Consider the following 20450-nt stretch of genomic DNA (forward strand, 5'->3'; position numbering starts at 1 on the left):
TAGATATATTGATTTGTGACTGATCATTAAAAACACAGATGTAGTAATCCACAAACTCTGCTTTCTTTTAACTTTAAAGTCCCTGCCCAGGGGAATGTGAGTAATGCATGGTGCACTGTAATGAATTACAATGAAAAACTATGTCCATCCCCAAAGCGGGAGACAACCTACCTACCATAAGACAAATCCACCTTTATTTGTATTCAAAACTTGAAGATTATGTTACTCACTCTTCTAGTTTGGGGCGGTCTCCCGAAGGAAAAGCTGGGTGCAGAATGTATAAAGAAGCGTATCTATCCTTTCTTTTGGTTTTGAATTAGACAAGAATGGCCAGTCTCGTTCTTAGCTACTTACATGTTTTCCTGTAGGTCCCAGAGAAAAATACCTGATGGCACAAGAAAGTAATGTTAATCATGACATCAGAACGATAATCTGTCTTGTGTTAGTTACAAACTGTCTTTTCTGCAATTGATCTCGCAGTTGCTGCTCCTAATTCTGCATTGAGAACCTGCTGGCATCTCTCTAAAATCTTCTTTTAGACGCAGCTTCATCCCTGTCATTTCCCAGTGTAAGTACTACTAAATCTCAGGGGGAATTTTGCAGAAAAAACCACATGGGTTTTCCATCTTGCTGAGTGTGCCCCACCCCCACCCCATGCTGTTTCGGCCAGAATCTGGAAAATGCAGGCAAAACTCGTGGGGAGAACGAGGCAAACTCTGATGGGCAGAAAAGGCATGCATAATGAAAAGGGAGTCCCGAAGCAGTCGGCAGGGGTGACCGTGGGGAAACATCCCTGCATAAAAGGCCAGTGTGAGTGGTCGTATTTCATACGCAAAGCACCAGTTCACCATTTGGAGGGGGTGATCGTTTGTGATATATTTACCACAGCTATCTTTTCTTAATCTGTAGAGCCAGCGTGGTGTAGTGGTTAAGAGAGGTGGTTTGGAGCGGTGGTCTCTGATCTGGAGAACCAGGTTTGATTCCCCACTCCTCCACATGAGCGGCGGAGGCTAATCTGGTGAACTGGATTCATTTTCCCACTCCTACACATGAAGCCAGCTGGGTGACCTTGGGCAAGTCACTCTCTCTCAGCCTCACCTACCTCACAGGGTGTCTGTTGTGGGGAGGGGAAGGTGATTGTAAGACGGTTTGAGTCTCCCTTAAGTGGTAGAGAAAGTCGGCATACAAAAACCAACTCTTCTTCTGCAATCATCTTCTTCTGTTTTCCAGGAAACCAGGAAACGCAGTTGATTCTTTTTGCACATCATTTTGATAAAATTAGATATATTGTTGTTTTCTAGGAACAAACACGATGCCTCAAATAGTCCCCAAGAGCAAAGCTCCAGGAGCTGATTTCTGTGGGGTGGATGACTATTATTACATCGTCCGCTCCGACCTGGGCTGCTACATGAGGTCAACCAATTTCAACGAGGGTAAAGACCTGGAAGTGTTTAAGCTGCACAATTCTTGTCGTGGTGGAGATCACTACTTAGCCCATGAGGACGACTATTTCTACATCATCAAAGGAGACAACTATCGCCGCGTCACTAACATGAACAAGGATGACGAGGCTGTCGTGTACAGCCTTCATCCCAACTGCCGAGGCGGAGATCACTACCTGTCCGCCTTTGGAAGCTTCTACATTATTTTCCAGGGCAAAGGCATTTACCGTAGGGTCGCTAATATGAATACCGATGAAGATGCTGCTGAATTTAATCTTCACCCAGAGTGCAAGAATGGCCTTTATTACTGGGGCATCAAGAATTACTACTACTTTGTAAAACCGCATGATGAATGGGGTATACAGTACTATAGGTGCACCAACTTCCATGCAAACATAGACGCTGTGACATATTCCTTCCATGGTAATGTGGTCCCCTTTATCCCTGGAGGGCTGGGTATTACTGAAGGTCCGGCTTTTGGGAGATGGGAGGCGATCAAGACCATCTCCAATGACTCCGACGCTCCCATCGACTGGAACAAGAAGATCACTAAGAAGGTGGGATACAACAAGATGAAGATGAACTCTGTGGAGCATACCTGGAAAGTTAGTATGGATGTAACCGCACAGACCGGAGGCCTCATGGAAATCCTCGTCCAGTGCCAGTTCTCCCTCTCCGCTGAATATGGCGGACGCTCTGTCAGCACCCAACAGGAAGACTGGAGCGAAGCCACAGAGATGGAAGAATCCATTCACGTGACCCTGCAGCCCAAAAGCCGGATGTTCATATGGCAGTACCAGCTGGGCTTTGGAAAGGATCCTGTCTTGTTCTGCCGTGATACGAAGTTTACAGAGAACCCCACTCCACCCACAGAAGTTCCTTTGCCACTTTCTGAAATGCCTGCTGCCAAAATGTCAAGTCCGAATTAGTAGATAGTTCAAATACTAGGATTGCCAGATCCCCTCATCCTAAATCCCTGCATTTATTAGGTGGGGTAATATTATCATTGGGTAGGGCTTGGTGATGTCACAATGAATATTTGCATTAATCATACTACTTCTGCGTGCCACTCGTGGCTGCTTTGTGCGGACACAATCATGTGGTTTTGAAGAGATGGGCTGTTCCTCGGAATAAAAAATAAAATGTGAATTATGGGCTGAATGTGAACTGTAGTCGAGTTTTTAATGCCCCCTTTGGCCTCCCATCTCCAATTTGCATGCGTAAAGGTCCCCTGTGCAAGCACCGGGTCATTCCTGACCCATGGGGTGACGTAACATCCAGACATTTACTAGGCAGACTTTGTTCATGGGGTGGTTTGCCAGTGTCTTCTCCAGATATCTTTCCTTTACCCCCATCTTCCCTTTACTCCTTTTACCGACCTCAGAAGGATGGAAGGCTGAGTCAACCTTGAGCCGGCGACCTGAAACTGACTCCCGTCAGGAACGAACTCAGGTCGTGAGCAGAGCTTGGACTTCAGTACTGCAGCTTACCACTCTGTGGCACAGGGCCCCTATTTGTATGAGTAGTAGACATCAAAAGCATTAGTGTACCTATATCCATTGCTGAAGAGATGTTGCATGGCATAAGGCTATGGGATAGGATTCCGAACTGAGGGAGGAAGGAGCAGAAGGCAAATGTCTCTCTGGAGAAGGTAATGCCAGGCTACAAGGAGCATTAAAATGACTGCCGCGATTCACTCAGCCTGGGTTCGGGTTTAACAAATGCTGCTAAAGTCAGTTTGGCTGTGACCTTAACGTATGTTAAAAACAATTACTCTTGTTTACCCTGCAGATTTTACATGTGGTAGCAATGTGAATTTACACTGCCACGTAACACCAAGGAAATATTGATATTAATATATGGGCTTGTGAGGAAGACTTGACCAGCGTGGTGTAGGATGAGTGCAGTGGTTTGGAGCATTGGACTCTGATCTGGAGCACCGGGTTTGATTCCCCCTCCTCCACATGAGCAGCGGAGGCTAATCTCGTGAACTTGATTTGTGTCCCCTCTCTTCCACATGAAGCTAGCTGGGAGAGCTTGGGCAAGTTACAGCTCTTAGAGCTCTCTCAGCCTCACCTACCTCACAGGGTGTCTGTTGTGGGGAGGGGAAGGTGATTGTAAGCCGGTTTGAGTCTCCCTTAAACGGTAGAGAAAGTCAGCATATAAAAACCAACTCTTCTTCTTAGCACAATAACACTCTGATAGTATTTTCCTTTATTTAACATTAGCCTTTGATCATTGACACATTGGGACTGGGAGGGTGGCTACCTCGGCTGGCAGGCCTACAGTGGGCTCGCCAGCCCACATCAGGAGTGGGGTGTGTGTGTGGCTGCCTCAAGAGCCGGATGTTTGACACCCCTGATCTACAGCATGCAAGTTATAGCCCACTCCCAAGTAGAATGCAACCATAGGAAAAGTTGCAGGCAGCAGGAAAAGAGGAAGACCCAATAAGAGATGGATTGACTCTATGAAGGAAGCCGCGGCCCTCAGTTTGCAAGATCTGAGCAAGGCTGTTAAGGGTAGGGTACTTTGGAGGAAATTGATTCATAGGGTCGCCACGCCATGAGTCGGAAGCGGCTTGACGGCATATAACACACGCACACTGATGGGTGGATGTTTAAAACCTAAGGCAAGCAGACAAAAGTCACAAGTTGTTTTCATTTTTCCACATCCTTCACAAACAGGGTTGCTGACAGCCTGGAGGAAAATGTTCTGCCCTTTTAACAGTGGCTTCATTTATGGAAGTCAGCAGCAGCTGGAGCAGCTGCCTGCTTGGGGCTTGGTCGGCTAATTTTTAAGTTGATTTACCATCACATCTCAATACAACCCCTGTTCACTTAAACACTGAGAGGCAGAAGAATAAATTTGGCTTGAAACACAAACTTTATACTTTGTGAGATCGCAACTGATTGAAAATCTACTTGCACTAGCATTCTTAGGGAAGAATCTGGATTCTGCATATGCTAGAGATCTCAGGTTACAACAGGGGCCAAAAAAAGGCAAGTTAGTTCAAAATTTTGAACCGCAGTTGCTAGGACCCGCCAAGATGGCTGAGAAAGGATGCTTCCAGCGCGTGTCCATTCTGCACCCTTCTGTTTGTAAAACCACTCGTGCATGCCGCCAGAGGGTCGTCCTTTTTAAGCCCGCTCACCAGGCCTCCCACCCCGCCTCCGGCTTTTTTTCGCCTGGGGGCCCCCCTCCGCGGCTCGGGCCGCACCCCACTCTGCCCTATCGAGCTTCGGAGGCCCTCTCTCCCCCCGCGGTGTGCCTCCCGCCCCTGCTCAGAACCTCGTATGTCGACAGGGGGCGCTTTTTGCGCCCTAATTCTTCCCTGCAACCCCGCAGACCCTCGGGGGTAACAGATCCGGCACCCCCTCCCCTAACCGCATCCGGTGATAGGTCACTTGCTCCCCTCCCGCTGACACAAGCATGGCACAGGTTACAACAGCCTACTCGGCAGGGGTCGGCGGTGTTTTTTAAAAAACCAGTTCCGAATGCCATGAAAATCGTGTGCTGTCCCTGACCTCCATGCCAAAGCTCGGCGCTCTGGCCGGCTCCCTCCGCGAGTTAGTGCCTAGATCCCCCCCGGCAGGGTCGGCGTTAGGTGTTTTTTTTAAAAAAAACCCACCCATGGGGGCCAAAAACAGGAGGCTCTGTACGGTCTCTCTCAGGAGGGGCTCGGGGGCAGGGATGGCCGTGTGAGTGTTTTGTGCACATGAATTAACCATCTGACCTCTCTTTTCCACAGGAGAGTTTAAGAAAGGAAAACTTTCAGAAAGAGGAACTTATATGCATGTCTGGTGGACTTGTAAAAAAATCAAAAAAATTTGGAAAAAAATAATAAAAGAAACAAATAATTTGATTAATAGTAAAGTGAAAAGAAAACCATTATTTTGTTTACTGGGAATACCCACAAACGATATTCATGATCGGGATAGGATTATCTGTCAATATAGTTTTGCTGCTGCAAGGATTGTGATAGCTAGAGTATGGAAACAAACAAGTAAACCCTCAATTATAGAATGGAGAGAGAAAGTGTGGTTATATATGAGGATGGCCAGATTAACGGAAATTCTGCATGGAAATGATTTGGAAGAATTTAAGTTAACATGGTTTAAGGCCACCTCATATTGGGATAAGTTGGCAAAAATGGATTTTACTTTGTTATTTAGTGAGCTATAGAAAATTATTTTTTAAGCAATATTAGAATTTAGATAATTAATAAATAAAGCTACTGGACACTTCTATGGAAGTCATGGTGATGGGTCACTTTTGGTGGGTGGGGGGAAAGGGTATTTTTCTTTTGATGAATGTATTAAAAAATGAAATGTATTCAATATGTTATGTGAATACCCTTTTATATCTATCTATATATATATTTTCTTTTTTTTTCTTGTTTCTTTTTTCTTTTCTTTTTTGTATTGTAAAATTCAATAAAAAATTATAAAAAAAAAAGAAAGGAAAACTTTCCTCTGTGTTTTATTTTCACGGGGGCTGGCTAAGCAAGCAGGAGTCTGAGCCCCCTCCCCACCCTGCTGCTGCCATGCTCTAGTCTAGGCTCTCGTTCGACCACTTAGAAAAAAATAGACGGCTCCTCCGACCATCTTGTGCCCCCCCCCCCCCGTGCACGCTTGCTATGAGACCTTTTTATTTTTTGCAGAGACCTGTGTGGTTAAAGATGAGAGAAGCCAACCCCTCCTCTCCTAAAATGTCATGCTTTAAACACTGTGTTCCTGGAATGACTTGCTATAAGATCAACATATCTGCCCGTCAGAGGCTGTCTCCCTAAAACTCTGCGCGGTTAGAATGAAGGAATGTGGCAGATACTGATAGCTTGAAAGAAAGTTTCTGATGGCGTGGCTTGGAGAGCACATGTTCAGCTGCAGGACCTAGATAAGAGGGGGGGCTTTCCTCCCACATTCAGGGGACTGTGCCCTTTGAGATGGCGCATGCTGGGTCATGGTCCAAAGTCCGGTTCTGGCACCACTTCCTTCGTTTTGGGTCCCCCCCTAAACCTGCATTGCAAAGAGGTTTTGAATAAGGAACTGGAGCTCTGCACCCCAAAATATGGATTGGACCACCACATATCATACACCCCCACGTTCAGGGGACTGTGCCCTTCGAGATGGCGCATGCTGGGTCCTGGTCCAAAGTCCGGTTCTTGTGCCAGCGGCTCCCAAGTGGGGTGACCCAGGACAGATGCCCATACAGACACTGTGCCCCAAAATAATCTTTGGACCACCCCAAATGACACATCCCCACACTCCAGACACTGCCCCCTCCAAGAAGACATACAGCGGTGCCCAGTCCAAACACAGGTTTTGGCACCACTGCCTTCTTTTTGCCCCCCCCCCTCGAAACCTGTGTTGCAAAGAAGTTTTGAATAGGGAACTACTGTCCCCTGCAAGAGGACATACAGTGGTGCTCGGTCCACACACTGGTTCTGGTATCACCTGTTTCTATTTGTGGTGGCCCCTGAAAATCCTGTATTGTGAAGAAATGTTTGGGACATTTGTGAGCCTTCTGCACCCCAAAATTAAGTTTTGAGCACCACATATCATACACCACATATTATACATTCAGGGTACTGTGCACTTCAAGGGGGTATGTGCTGGGTCCTGGTTCAAAGGCCAATTCTTCTGCCAGCTGCTCCTAAGTGTGGTGGCTCCAGGACAAATGAGAAGTTATCAGCTCCCTTAGCATATGTGTTAAAGGTCCACTTGCAGGTCACTTAGTAACTGACAGCAGTTACCTAAGTAATTACAGTTCTATTCAGGGGTCTTGGAATCATTCCTTCTTCCTGGGAAAACTCTCCCCAAAACCATTTCACTCATCTGGAAATGTCTAGCGAACTGGACTTTGGACCAGAACTCAGCATGTGCCATTGTGGAGGGCACAGTCCCCTGAATGTGAGGGTGTATGATATGTGGTGGTCCAATCCATGTTTTTGGGGTGCAGAGAACCAGTTCCTTATTCAAAACCTCTTTGCAATACAGGTTTCTTGGTGGGGGAACCAAAAAGAAGGCAGTGGTGCCAAAACAGGACTTTGGACCAGGACCCAGCATGCGCCACCTCAAAGGGTACAGTCCCCTGACTGTGGGGGTGTATGATATGTGGTGGTCCAATCCATGTTTTGGGGTGCAGAGCTTTTGAAATGTCCTCAAAATGATTCAGGAACTAGGAAATGTGAATAAGGAACTGGGAATAGGGAACGAACTGGGAATAAGGAACCAACTTCAGCCTCCTGCTGCCTTGACTGTAAAAAGTGGAAAGAAAAAAGAGATCCTTCTCTCTCACTCTCTGTGCATAACAGGAATAGCCGGGGCCAGAGATAAGCAGCTCTTTTTCGGCTGGGGGACGCAGAACCTTTCTTTCTGCGGCGGGCGTGGGGTGGATTTACAAACCTTCTAGTGTAAAGATTTTTATAGTGAGCATGCTGCAGACTGTCTTAACCATGTGTTGGGCTAGAATGAAGGGAAGCAGAGGACAGCCCTCCTGTGCTTTTTTTCCATGCCCCCCCCCTCTTTAGCTCCTATCGGCTCCTCCTCCCCTTCTCCCCCCCCCCTCCCGGCTCACTCTCCCCTCTCTGTAAGCTTTACGCAGTCCTGGCTGTTCTCTGAAAAAGTTTAGCCTTGCCAGAGATAAGCAGCTCTGGCTGTAACACACTACGAGATAGCAGCTCTCTGCCTTAGCAGTGGGTTTTTTTCAGAACAGCACCACGCCCTGCTCATTCTGTAAGGGAGGAAGCTACTAATGTCCCTCCAGCCCCCTCATAGTCAAAAAAACCACTTGTTTGGGAATCTCCTGGCTGGAGGTGGTATGGGTTGAAATAACCACTCAGAAGGGCTTTACAGCCCCACCGACTGAGGGGAAACCCCCCAGCCCTCTTCCCCCTCCCTGTACACAGAGCTAGGGGCACACCCACACACACCCCTGCCTGCCAGCCGCTGATAAGGCATTAGCTGGCAGAGAGGTTTGCCCTGCCCACTCACGGTCACACAATCCACACACACAAGCCTGCAATTTCTGACACAAGCCTCCCCTCTGTGTTTGATGATAGCAACCCTCTAAAGCTGCTCAGGCGAGACAGTAGATGTGTGTGTGCCGTCAAGTATATAAGAAGGGTAAAAAGATGAGTAGGATTGCAGAAGAAAAATACTGGAAGACCTGAGTCTACTACAAGATTCTCCGCTGTTCCAAAAGACGTGCGTGGTCGCAGGAAAATCTCAGGCTGGACTAAGAAACTCTCTGATTTAAGGAGTGGTAAGACTCTATATATATGTTCAAGTGGGGGGATCTCATTTCCCCTTCTCTCATTATTTCCTCTTTCCCTATAGCCTCTACCATTTCCCTTCGTCCTTCTCTCCTTCCCACCCACCAACAAAGTTAACTTTTATCTGGCCTCCCATCTTACATCTATATTTATTATATACTTACATCATTTCTACCTCCTTTTTCTCCACAACGGTGACTCAGAGGAGCTGACATCATTCTTCTTGCCTCCATTTTATCCTCAAAACAACCCTGTGAGGTAAGTTAGCCTGAGAATGTGTAACTGGCCCAAGGTCACCCAGTGAGCTTCCATGGCAGAACAGGGATTCAAACTTGGGTCTCCCTTATCCTAGTCTCTGAAACACTAACCGCTAAAATATGCTGGCTTTTGTGGGGTGGTTGCTGTTGAACAGTAGCAAGGAGCTAGACCTAGGTGAGTCATGCGGTAGAAAGTTGCCTGGTGGTTTGTACTGCAGGTGACCCTTGTAAGTTCTGCCTGAAAGGCCAAAGCAGCCCCGGAAAGGGCCCATCCCCTGCTTTGTACTGACGGAAACCAAGGCTTCAAGAGCGGCAATACTGCTGTGGTTCCCTAGCAAATGGCCATAGAGGGCATTCGTTTCTTAAAGCTACAGGTGCTGCCTCTATTATATTGGGGGAGTAACTCCCCAGGGCTTTTTATGTTTTTTAGATTTCAGGTTTTTCTGCAAACCTTGGGCCTTTTCCAGGTTTGTAGAAAGACATGTCTTGTCTGTTCATGGCTCCTGTCTCTGGATTTAAGTATCCATAGGTTTGCCCATGCTGAGAATTAGATATATTGATTTGTGACTGATCATTAAAAACACAGATGTAGTAATCCACAAACTCTGCTTTCTTTTAACTTTAAAGTCCCTGCCTAGGGGAATGTGAGTAATGCATGGCGCACTGTAATGAATTACAATGAAAAACTATGTCCATCCCCAAAGGGGGAGATAACCTACCTACCATAAAACAAATCCACCTTTATTTCTATTCAAAACTTGACGATTATGTTACTCACTCTTTTAGTTTGGGGTGGTCTCCCAAAGGAAAGGCTGGGTGCAGAATGTATAAAGAAGCGTATCTATCCTTTCTTTTGGTTTTGCATTAGACAAGAATGGCCAGTCTCGTTCTTAGCTACTTACATATGTTTTCCTGTAGGTCCCAGAGAAAAATACCTGACGGCACAAGAAAGTAATGTTAAGCATAACATCAGAACGATAATCTGTCTTGTGTTAGTTGCAAACTGTCTTTTCTGCAATTGATCTCGCAGTTGCTGCTCCTAATTCTGCATTGAGAACCTGCTGGCATCTCTCCTAAATCTTCTTTTAGACGCAGCTTCATCCCTGCCATTTTCCTGTGTAAGTACTACTAAATCTCAGTGGGAATTTTGCAGAAAAAAACAGATGGGTTTGCCATCTGGCTGAGTGTCCCCCCCCCCCCCGCCCCATGCTGTTTCGGCCAGAATCTGGAAAATGCGGGCAAAACCCGCGGGGAGAGCGAGGTGAACTCTGACTGGCAGAAAAGGCATGCATAATCAAAAGGGAATCCCGAAGCAGTCGGAGGGGGTGACCGTGGGGAAACGTCTTTGCATAAAAGGCCAGTGTGAGTGGCCGTATTTCATAAGCAAAGCACCAATTCACCATTTGGAGGGGGTGATCATTTGTGTTATATTTACCACAGCTATCTTTTCTTAATCTGTAGAGCCAGCGTGGTGTAGTGGTTAAGAGAGGTGGTTTGGAGCGGTGGTCCCCGAGGACATTTTTTGTGGCCCTCAGGAGCTCCGGGGCCCCGCCGCGGAGGTGCGGCACAGGGCAGCCCTCTGGAGACCTGGCAACCCTAGTCTCTCCCCCCCACTGGGAGACCTGGTATGGCCCCCAAAAGATGTTATAAATGTGCAAATGGCCCTTGGCAGGAAAAAGGTTCCCCACCCCTGCTGTAGAGCCAGTGTGGTGTAGTGGTTAAGAGAGGTGGTTTGGAGCGGTGGTCTCTGATCAGGAGAACCAGGTTTGATTCCCCACTCCTCCACATGAGCTGCGGAGGCTATTTTGGTGAACTGGATTTGTTTCCCCACTCCTACACATGAAGTCAGCTGGGTGACCTTGGGCAAGTCACTCTCTCTCAGCCCCACCTACCTCACAGGGTGTCTGTTGTGGGGAGGGGAAGGTGATTGTAAGACGGTTTGAGTCTCCCTTAAGTGGTAGAGAAAGTCGGCATACCAAAACCAACTCTTCTTCTGCAATCATGTTTTCCAGTAAACGCAGTTGATTCCTTTTGCACATCATTTTGATAAAATTAGATATATTGTTGTTTTCTAGGAACAAACACGATGCCTCAAATAGTCCCCAAGAGCAAAGCTCCAGGAGCTGATTTCTGTGGGGTGGATGACAATTATTACATCGTCCGCTCCGACCTGGGCTGCTATATGAGGTCAACCGATTTCAGCAAGGGCAAAGAACTGGAAGTGTTTAAGCTGCACAATTCTTGTCGTGGTGGAGATCACTACTTAGCCCACACTAATGGCTCTTTCTACATCATCAAAGGAGACAACTATCGCCGCGTCGATAACATGAACAAGGATGACGAGGCTGTCGTGTACAGCCTCCATCCCAACTGCCGAGGCGGAGATCACTACCTGTCCGCCTTTGGAAACTTCTACATTATTTTCCAGGGCAAAGGCATTTACCGTAGGGTCGATAATATGAATACAGATGAAGATGCAGTTGAATATACTCTTCACCCAGAGTGCAAGAATGGCCTTTATTACTGGGGCACCAAGAATTACAATTACTTTGTAAAACCGCATGATGAATGGGGTATACAGTACTATAGGTGCACCAACTTCCACGAAAACCTAGACGCTGTGACATATTCCTTCCATGGTAACGTGGTCCCCTTTATCCCTGGAGGGCTGGCTATTACTGAAGGTCCGGCTTTTGGGAGATGGGAGGCGATCAAGACCATCTCCAATGACTCCGACACTCCCATCGACTGGAACAAGAAGATCACTAAGAAGGTGGGATACAACAAGATGAAGATGGACTCTGTGGAGAAAACCTGGAACGTTAGCACAAATGTAACCGCACAGTCCGGAGGCCTCATGGAAGCCCTCGTCCAGTACCAGTTCTCCCTCTCTGTTGAACATGGCGGAAGCTCTGTCAGCACCCAACAGGAAGACTGGAGCGAAGCCACAGAGATGGAAGAATCCATTCACCTGACCCTGCAGCCCAAAAGCCGGATGTTCATATGGCAGTATCAGCTGGGCTTTGGAAAGGAGCCTGTCTTGTTCTGCCGCGATATGAAGCTTACGAACAACCCCACTCCACCCACAGAAGTTCCTTTGCCACCTTCTGAAACGCCTGCTGCCAGAACGTCAAGTCCGAATTAGTAGATCGTTCAAATACTAGGATTGCCAGATCCCCTCATCCTAAATCCCCGCATTTATTAGGTGGGATAATATTATCATTGGGTAGGACCTGGTGATGTCACATTGAATATTTGTATTAATCATACTTCCGCGTGTCACTCGTGGCACCTTTGTGCGGACACAATCATGTAGTTTTGAAGAGATGGGCTATTCCTCGGAATAAAAAATGTGAATTATGGGCTGAATGTGAACTGTAGTCGAGTTTTTAATGTCCCCTTTTGCCTCCCATCTCCAATTTGCATGCGTAAAGGTCCCCTGTGCAAGCACCGGGTCATTCCTGACCCATGGGGTGACGTAACATCCAGACATTTACTAGGAAGACTTTGTTTATGGGGTGGTTTGCCAATGTCTTCTCCAGTCATCTTCCCTTTACTCCTTTTACCGACCTCAGGATGGAAGGCTGAGTCAACCTTGAGCTGGCAACCTGAAACTGACTCCCGTCGGGATCGAACTCAGGTTGTGAGCAGAGCTTGGACTGCAGTACTGCAGCTTACCACTCTGCGCCACAGGTCCCCTATTTGTACGTGTAGTAGGCATCAAAAGCATTAGTGTACCTGTATCCATCGCTGAAGAGATGTTGCATGGCATAAGGCTGTGGGATAGGATTCCGAACTGAGGGAGACAGAAGGCAAATGTCTCTCTGGAGAAGGTAATGCCAGGCTACAAGGAGCATTAAAATGACTGCCCCAATTCACTCAGCCTGGGTTCGGGTTTAACAAATGCTGCTAAAGTCAACTTGGTTGTGACCTTAGCGTATGTTAAAAACAATTACTCTTGTTTACCCTGCAGATTTTACACCCGGTAGCAATGTGTATTTACACTGCCACGTAACACCAAGGAAATATTTATATCAATATATGGGCTTGTGAGGAAGACTTGACCAGCGTGGTGTAGGATGAGAGCAGTGGTTTGGAGCATTGGACTCTGATCTGGAGCACCGGGTTGGATCCCCCCTCCTCCACATGAGCAGCGGAGGCTAATCTGGTGAACTGGATTTGTTTCCCCTCTTCCACATGAAGCTAGCTGGGTGACCTTGGGCAAGTCACTCTCAGCCCCACCTACCTCACAGGGTGTCTGTTGTGGGGAGGGGAAGGTGATTGTAAGCCGGTTTGATTCTTCCTTAAGCGGTAGAGAAAGTCGGCATATAAAAGCGAACTCTTTAACATTTAATATTTAACATTAGCCTTTGATCATTGACACCTTGGGACTGGGAGGGTGGCTACCTCGGCTGGCAGGCCTACAGTGGGCTCACCAGCCCACATCAGGAGTAGGGTGTGTGTGTGGCTACCTCAGGGGGCGGATGTTTGACACCCCTGATCTAAAGCATACAAGTTATAGACCATTCCCAAGTAGAATGCAACCATAGGAAAAGTTGAAGGCAGCAGGAAAAGAGGAAGACCCAACAAGAGATGGATTGACTCTACAAAGGAAATTCAGGTAATAAATTTATTGAAGTAACCACTCCAAAAAAATCAAGGGAGTTTCTCAAAATCCACTGTCTTCATTTTGGGACGTTATGGCAGAACCCCTCTGTCTTCTGAACAAACTCTTTTCCCACCAGTAACAGGAGCTGGCCGTCTGCATCTTAAAAGTCCAACTTGAACGCCCTGTGGGAAAAGCGATTTGGCAAAGTTAGAGATGAGTGTGGCAGCACTCTTCCATTAAAGAACGCATGCATTCCAAAAACTGTGTGTGATGGACAGGAAAAGATTCCACCCTTCCCCCCCTATCCCCAATCAGATCCAAATAAGCTGCATGAAACACTAAACCGAAAGAAAGGGGTTTTTTGTTTGAGGAAAATTTAATGATCAACTGCCAATGGACAAAAAGGACAATTGGGATTTGGAGGGAGAAAGGTGTCCTGAACTACGCAGGCAGTCCATAAAGGACTGTAGTATATGATTTTACGCAGGCAAGGTTTGGTGCTGTTTCTTGACAAAAACTGATTTTTTAAAAAGCTGTCTAGTTATTGTCTTTATTCAACTCTAACACACTGAAAGAACCAATATTGTAACCATTCAGTACAATGCACCTCTCAGCTCTGTTAACTGTCAGCTATCAGGCTAGAGAGGGAAAGCATTAGAGGTGATGCTTACAAACTAAACTTGTGTGTTTTGTTATATACGTGCCTCCCATGTTATTTTCATCTATATAACCCAGTACACACTCTGCTGGACACAGAAGAAAGGGGTCTTAATTTGTAGCTGATGTGTTCACTGGTACAGAACTAAGAAATCCTGTGTGTGTGTAGAGATCACAATGGGTAGCCGTGTATATCTGTCAAGTGGTAGAAAAGAGCAAGCGTCCAATGGGATCTTAAAGGCTAACAAAATTTCTGACAAGGTAGGAGCTTTTTTTAGTCTTTAAGGGGCCACTGGACTCTTGCTCTTTTCTACCGTCCGTGTCAAATAAGACACATGCTAAAGTGTATGTATTAAGAACACTTCTACCTTGCTGGACTCAATATAAATATAAATAAAACAACCGTTATAATACACATAAAATATCAGTTTTTCCACTTTACTGGCCAAGTGGAATAAAATAACAAGGGAAAGGAGTGCATCAGGGGTTGTGACACTATGTGAATAACAACATGCCAAAGGGAACAGCCTCCTACGCTTCAGACTGTGTTTAAGCCCCAGCTGCGTTGGTTTTAGAATGTGAGACCCCGCAAAATTCAGTGAAGAACCATGGGACGGCCAAACCCATCCCTAGGCACCCCTGAGTGAAGAAAGGCCACCTTTAATATGCGATGACACAAAATCCCACTGCCCAAATCTTGTGACAGTGAGAGGAACGGTCATCGGGAACTTTTGCATTCAACATTCTCATCACACACACCCCACTATCACACAGACCTCAAACTTCCATAGTTTTCTTGGTTCATAGAACAGGGTTCCCAATGCAGTGCCCGCTTCCCCCTTGGAGGGAAAATATCCAAAGGGCCTTGAATGGAACAGTAGTTTAAAAAACAAAACAGGGACTTTCAGACTGCCTTTTATCAGCTGGCTGGCAAGCAGAGCTTTTAACAATGCATTTCAAAATGCAGACCTATTCTCTCCAGGATCAGAGGAGCAATGCCTATTCTAGTAGGTGCTGTGCAACACAGGCAGGATAATGCTGCTGCAGTTGTCTGGTTTGTGGGCTTTCTAGAGGCACCTGGTTGGCCACTGTGTGAACAGACTGCTGGACCTTGGTCTGATCCAGCAGGGCCTTTCTTACTTTCAGAGTGCCAACATTTTTCCCAGCCAAGTATGTCACAGGCTCTACTGAGCCACTGAAAGGAACTGTGTGACTTTGGGGTTGGGCCCTGCTCCCTGTGGCTGGTCCAGGAACAATTCCTCCCCTTTTTGGAAACAAAAAACAAAGCACAGAGGTTTTGTGATGGCTCTGCTCCAATGGCAGACACTGTGACTTGCCCTTCCCCCTAGGGTATCCATTTTGTGGTGGGTGTCTGCACAATACTCTTTCTCAAGTCCAAAGAGCGCTCAGCCTGAGCAAGACTGGGGACCCTTGGTTTACAGGCAATAAAACAGCAATAGTCAGAACTGCCCAATCTTTGGCTAGGATTCCAGTTCCTGACCCATCTTCTGCTGCCCTTCAATGCCAGAGTTCACTAGGCAAGGTAAACGTGTACCCTCTTCTCTGAACAACCCCTCAATCTTACCTACGCCTGTCCAGAGTAATGACCGTGCTAGTTGAAGAGTCACTACGGGAGATCAACTTCAGGCTTGTTTACAATGCTTTTCTATATCAGGATAGAAAACCAGCCAGCCGTTTTTTTTTTCCAGAATGACACCTATGAAATCCAAGAACAGCATCTGTTAGCAATTGAGCTTCAAACAATTTTTAGCTGCCAACAACATACCTGACAGTCTGGGGGGGGGGGGGATTTTATTTCAAAGCTCTTATTTCTTCAGCCTTTTTTTAGTAAGGCCTGTGTTAACACTTTGGGGCAAGGCATTATCCAGGTCACTACAACATGTCATAGCTTATCCTCCAAGAGAGAAAAGGGGCTTACTATGCAACCCCCCCTCCCCGCCCCAAGGGAAGGGCAAGAACATCCTTCACGTATTTATGCAGACATCTCCCTCGGTTAAAATTTGTGGATGTATCCACTGTGCCTAGAAATCTGCTCAGAGCATGTGCATAATCATGGTTCATCAGGTGAAACACGGACTTCACATGCAAATCATCACAGCAGACTCCCCAAAACACTCTTCCAACCCACTCAAAAAGGGGGAGGGGAACGAAGCCCACCATGGTGCAGGAATCTGTTCAAGAGTGGACAAGATCATACCTTTCTCCCACTAACCACCAAAGTCCCATTACAAGTTCTGAAATCCCGGGCCTTTTGTGGATTTGCTCAGCCCATCTTGTGATGGGCAGCTGGTCACACTGCAGAATTCTGCGGAACCAACTCTAGTTGTTCATTTCCCTTCAAACTCACAACCTGTGAACGAAAAGCATCCATTATTATGACCTTTGCATGTCTCTCTATTCTAAAGGCAGGCAGATTGAGCCACCAGGTCAATGTCTTATGCTTCTTCCATCCCAAATAAGGGTGTTTATTCTAGAAGCAAAGTTTCCATATGCTAAGCCCCATTCTGGGCATTATTCTGGACTTTCTAACCACAGATAGTATCTCTAGTTTCATTCAAGCAGAAGAGTTGGTTTTTATATGCCAACTTTCTCTACCACTTAAGGGAGACTCAAACCGGCTTACAATCACTTTCCCTTCCCCTCCCCACAACAGACACCCCGTGAGGTAGGTGGGGCTGAGAGAGTTCTAACAGAGCTGTAACTTGCCCAAGGTCACCCAGCTGGATTTCTAGGAGTAGGGAAACAAACCCAGTTCACCAGATTAGCCTCCGCCGCTCATGTGGAGTGGGGAATCAAACCCGGTTCCCCAGATCAGAGTCCACTGCTTCAAACCACTACACCACGCTGGCTCTCCTGTTTAAAAACATGATGCATTTTGAAGTCAACTCATGGGACCACCTTGATGGGCTTCTTACGTTACTACCATTTTAACACGTTGGGACTTCTTATTCACAGAAAACCTTCCCCGCCCCAGATTAGGGTTCTCTGCAGCATGCCGTACACAGAAGTTGCAACTGCTATTACCTCTGTAGAAATGAGACTGCAGAACTTCCTCTAGGTTAAGCCTTACATAAATACATGGGGAACCTTCAATATTTACACCAGACCAGTGCTTTCCAGCACAGCCTTGAGGCAGAGGCCTCAAATAGCACCCCAGCATTTTTTTCCCAGCCTGGAGAATCAAAGACAGAAAGGGTACAGGTTAGCAGAATACGCAAACCACCCTCATGCACCTGCTTCAGCAGAATCAAGACCTGAAGTAAGGGGAAACAGTACAAAGAAAGGTACCCCATTTATTTTTTATTTGATTTCTACCCTGCACCTTTCCCAGCAAAGCATCCATAGTTTAAGGGGGTTTTCCCCATATGATGCCTAAACAGCTCATGAGATTCTCAGACGTTTACTTAAAAGTACACTTGTTTCTGATGTTGTGTATACATAGAAATTGTATTTGATTTGTATCCAGCAACTTTCCTGACAAAGCCAGGCTCAGGGCGCCTTACAGCAAACAATGCAACCATCAACAAGCATAATAAACACACACGCTAAAACCATCACATCCACCCAATAAATAAATATCTTAATAAAATGTTTCTCATTTGTTTTCTTCTCGCTGCTATTAGACCATGGACGTACAAGGGAGTATCTTAGGGTTGCAGGCAGAGACACTGAAGAGAAACTTTATGGTTTAGTAGTTAAGAGCGTGGTGTAGTGGCGCCCCAAAATGTCTCCTCTTATACGTCTGGGTGTTGTACAGTAGTTGAAAGAGGAACCCATAAACATTGCTGGATAGGGTTGGTTCAGGGGGGAGATAACAGGAAGGTTCAGAAAGGAAGGGGGTGGGCAAAAAAGGGAACGGGGAAGAGATGAGAAAAGAAAGCGGAGGGCGAGAGGCCAGCTAGTATGGAAGCTGCCCCAACCATAGGCCTATTGAAATCTCATGGATGAAAATAGCCTCAACCAAAGCAGCAACACATCACTTTCCTCCAGTTTTGTTGGCGAGCTGCTCTTTTCTGCCTCTTCCATCTCCCTCCCCAAGAGGAAGGCTACCCGCTAGCATCAGTATGTAAAGGCTCCCACCAATCCCCCACCCACATCCTCCCGTGTGTGTAAAGGGCAATCAAGTTGCAGCCAATTTTATGGAAACCCGGTAGGGTTTTGAAGGCAAGAGACAGAGGTGGTTTTGCCAACTGCCTTCCTCTGCAAAACAATCCTGGACTTCCTTGGCAGTCTCCCATCTAAGGACTAACCAGGGCCGACCCTGCCTAGCTTCCCAGATCTGACGAGATCAGGCTAGCCTGGGCCACCCAGGCCAGGGTACTACTTAGAAATAAAAACGGCCACAAAATCTTTATCCTGGTATGCCCAGTTTTCTAGCACCAAAGGAAATGGGAGGGAGCTACTCTCTAATCTAGCACGTTAAGACCACAACACATGGGGTTGTACAAAAAGGGGAAACACGAAGACAAAACGATGTAGTGTGCTGTGTGTGTGTAAAGTGCTGTCAAGTTGGACTTATGGCGACCCCTTACAACGGCCAAAATGACTCACATGATGAATACAGCCAACCAGTTTAATAGAAAATGGAAACTATTTTATAGATATAAAGAAATTTATATATATATATGTGTGTGTGTATGTATGTGTGTATATATATGTGTGTGTGTGTGTGTATATGTATATATATGTGTGTGTGTGTGTGTATATATATATATATATATATATATATATATATATATATATATATATATATATATATATATATAATATATATATATATATATATATAATTAAGGTTTTTTAGGGTACAAAAAATAAAAGGGTAGGGAGGGAAATGAGGAAAACATTAAATTTCTGCATCCAAACCTTTCCAAGCTGTTGCATCCAAGTTTCATAAGTTAGCTTCATTTGGAATACACCCTTGATTTCTTATCAATACAGTATACAATATATATAAAATAAACTAATCTTAGACCCATACTGATATCTTCTATTGTAAATATATTAAGAACTAGCACTGAGTATATATATATATATAGATATAACTTCTTCAAACAGCAAAAATGCAATTGGCTAAATTCATTGTTCAAACATATTTGTCATATCGTAGTTGCCGTTTACACATAAAGTCATCTAAAGATACATAGAAATTGATGGTTGAAACTTTATATCGATAGTAGCAGATTAAAAGTTATAAACATAGGGGTAATTCACAGTGGGTAGTCGTGTTAGTCTGTCTGCAGTAGTAGAGAAGAGCAAGAGCCCAGTAGCACCTTAAAGACTAACAAAAATATTTTCTGGCAGGGTAGGAGCTTTCATGAGCCACAGCTCACTTCTTCATACCCTGCCAGAAAATATTTTTGTTAGTCTTTAAGGTGCTACTGGACTCTTGCTCTTTTCTACTACAAACACAGGGGTAGTCACAGTGAAGTTAACTCTTGGTGGAAAAGTTAGAAAAGCCAAAAAAGAAAATGGCAAGAGAAAGTCTGCTGGACTAATTAGAAATCTAGATGCTGTCACTATGTTGTAATTTCTTTGTTATTTGCGGAGGGATCCCCTATCCCTCTCTTTTCCTTCTGCATCCCCTATCTTAAATAAGTAAATATTTAATAAAAAAAAAGGGGGGGACACGTGTAGATATTAGGCTTCAGTATTAGCACGGGTGCAAAGCACAGGCCAAATACGCAAGCTGACCCTTAAAAAGAGGACCCCCCCCCACACACGTGCGATCAAGCCATGCGTGGAGCAAAGCGACCGGGCAAAGGCAGCGTGCTCGCCAAACGACCCTTACCCCGATTGCAAAGCATCCCCCCAAAAGGGCGAGGACGGATGGCAAAGACTAACCTGAGATTAGAAGTGGATTGAGTTTGGGGGGGGGACGAGGACGCACAACACCCACCTCCGCTTCCATGGCCGGTGCAAGAGAAGGCGGAAAAGGGTGGGCGGAGCAGGAAATACTGCCGCTCCGTCTTGCTATTGGCCGAGAAGACCAGCCAATCGCGCCTTTGGGGGCTTGTTCAAGTGAGTTTGCAGGAGGAGCACGTGGATGGCATGCTTCCCAATGTGGGCAAGGCGCTGAAAGGGCATCGCGGTTTGTTCAATGGGCTGCACTTTCCAGGCCAAAACGACGCACGTATCTCAGCAACTCCATGTCGAAAAGGGCAAGAGTCCAGTAGCACCTTAAAGACTAA

At 46.1% G+C, this 20450-nt stretch overlaps 2 non-coding genes across 2 annotated transcripts; both read right to left on the reverse strand.

The window, feature by feature from the left end:
* Nucleotides 1-14812: 14812 nt before the first annotated feature.
* Nucleotides 14813-14962, reverse strand: LOC130491018 (small nucleolar RNA SNORA79). Its single transcript, XR_008933855.1, has one exon. It is a non-coding gene; the product is annotated as a small nucleolar RNA SNORA79 (small nucleolar RNA).
* A 1323-nt stretch (nt 14963-16285) lies between these two features.
* On the reverse strand, nt 16286-16363 carry LOC130491023 (small nucleolar RNA SNORD126). Its single transcript, XR_008933859.1, has one exon. It is a non-coding gene; the product is annotated as a small nucleolar RNA SNORD126 (small nucleolar RNA).
* Nucleotides 16364-20450: the final 4087 nt, after the last annotated feature.

The sequence above is a fragment of the Euleptes europaea genome, chromosome 18, assembly GCF_029931775.1.
Source record: "Euleptes europaea isolate rEulEur1 chromosome 18, rEulEur1.hap1, whole genome shotgun sequence".
Lineage (NCBI taxonomy): Eukaryota > Metazoa > Chordata > Lepidosauria > Squamata > Sphaerodactylidae > Euleptes > Euleptes europaea.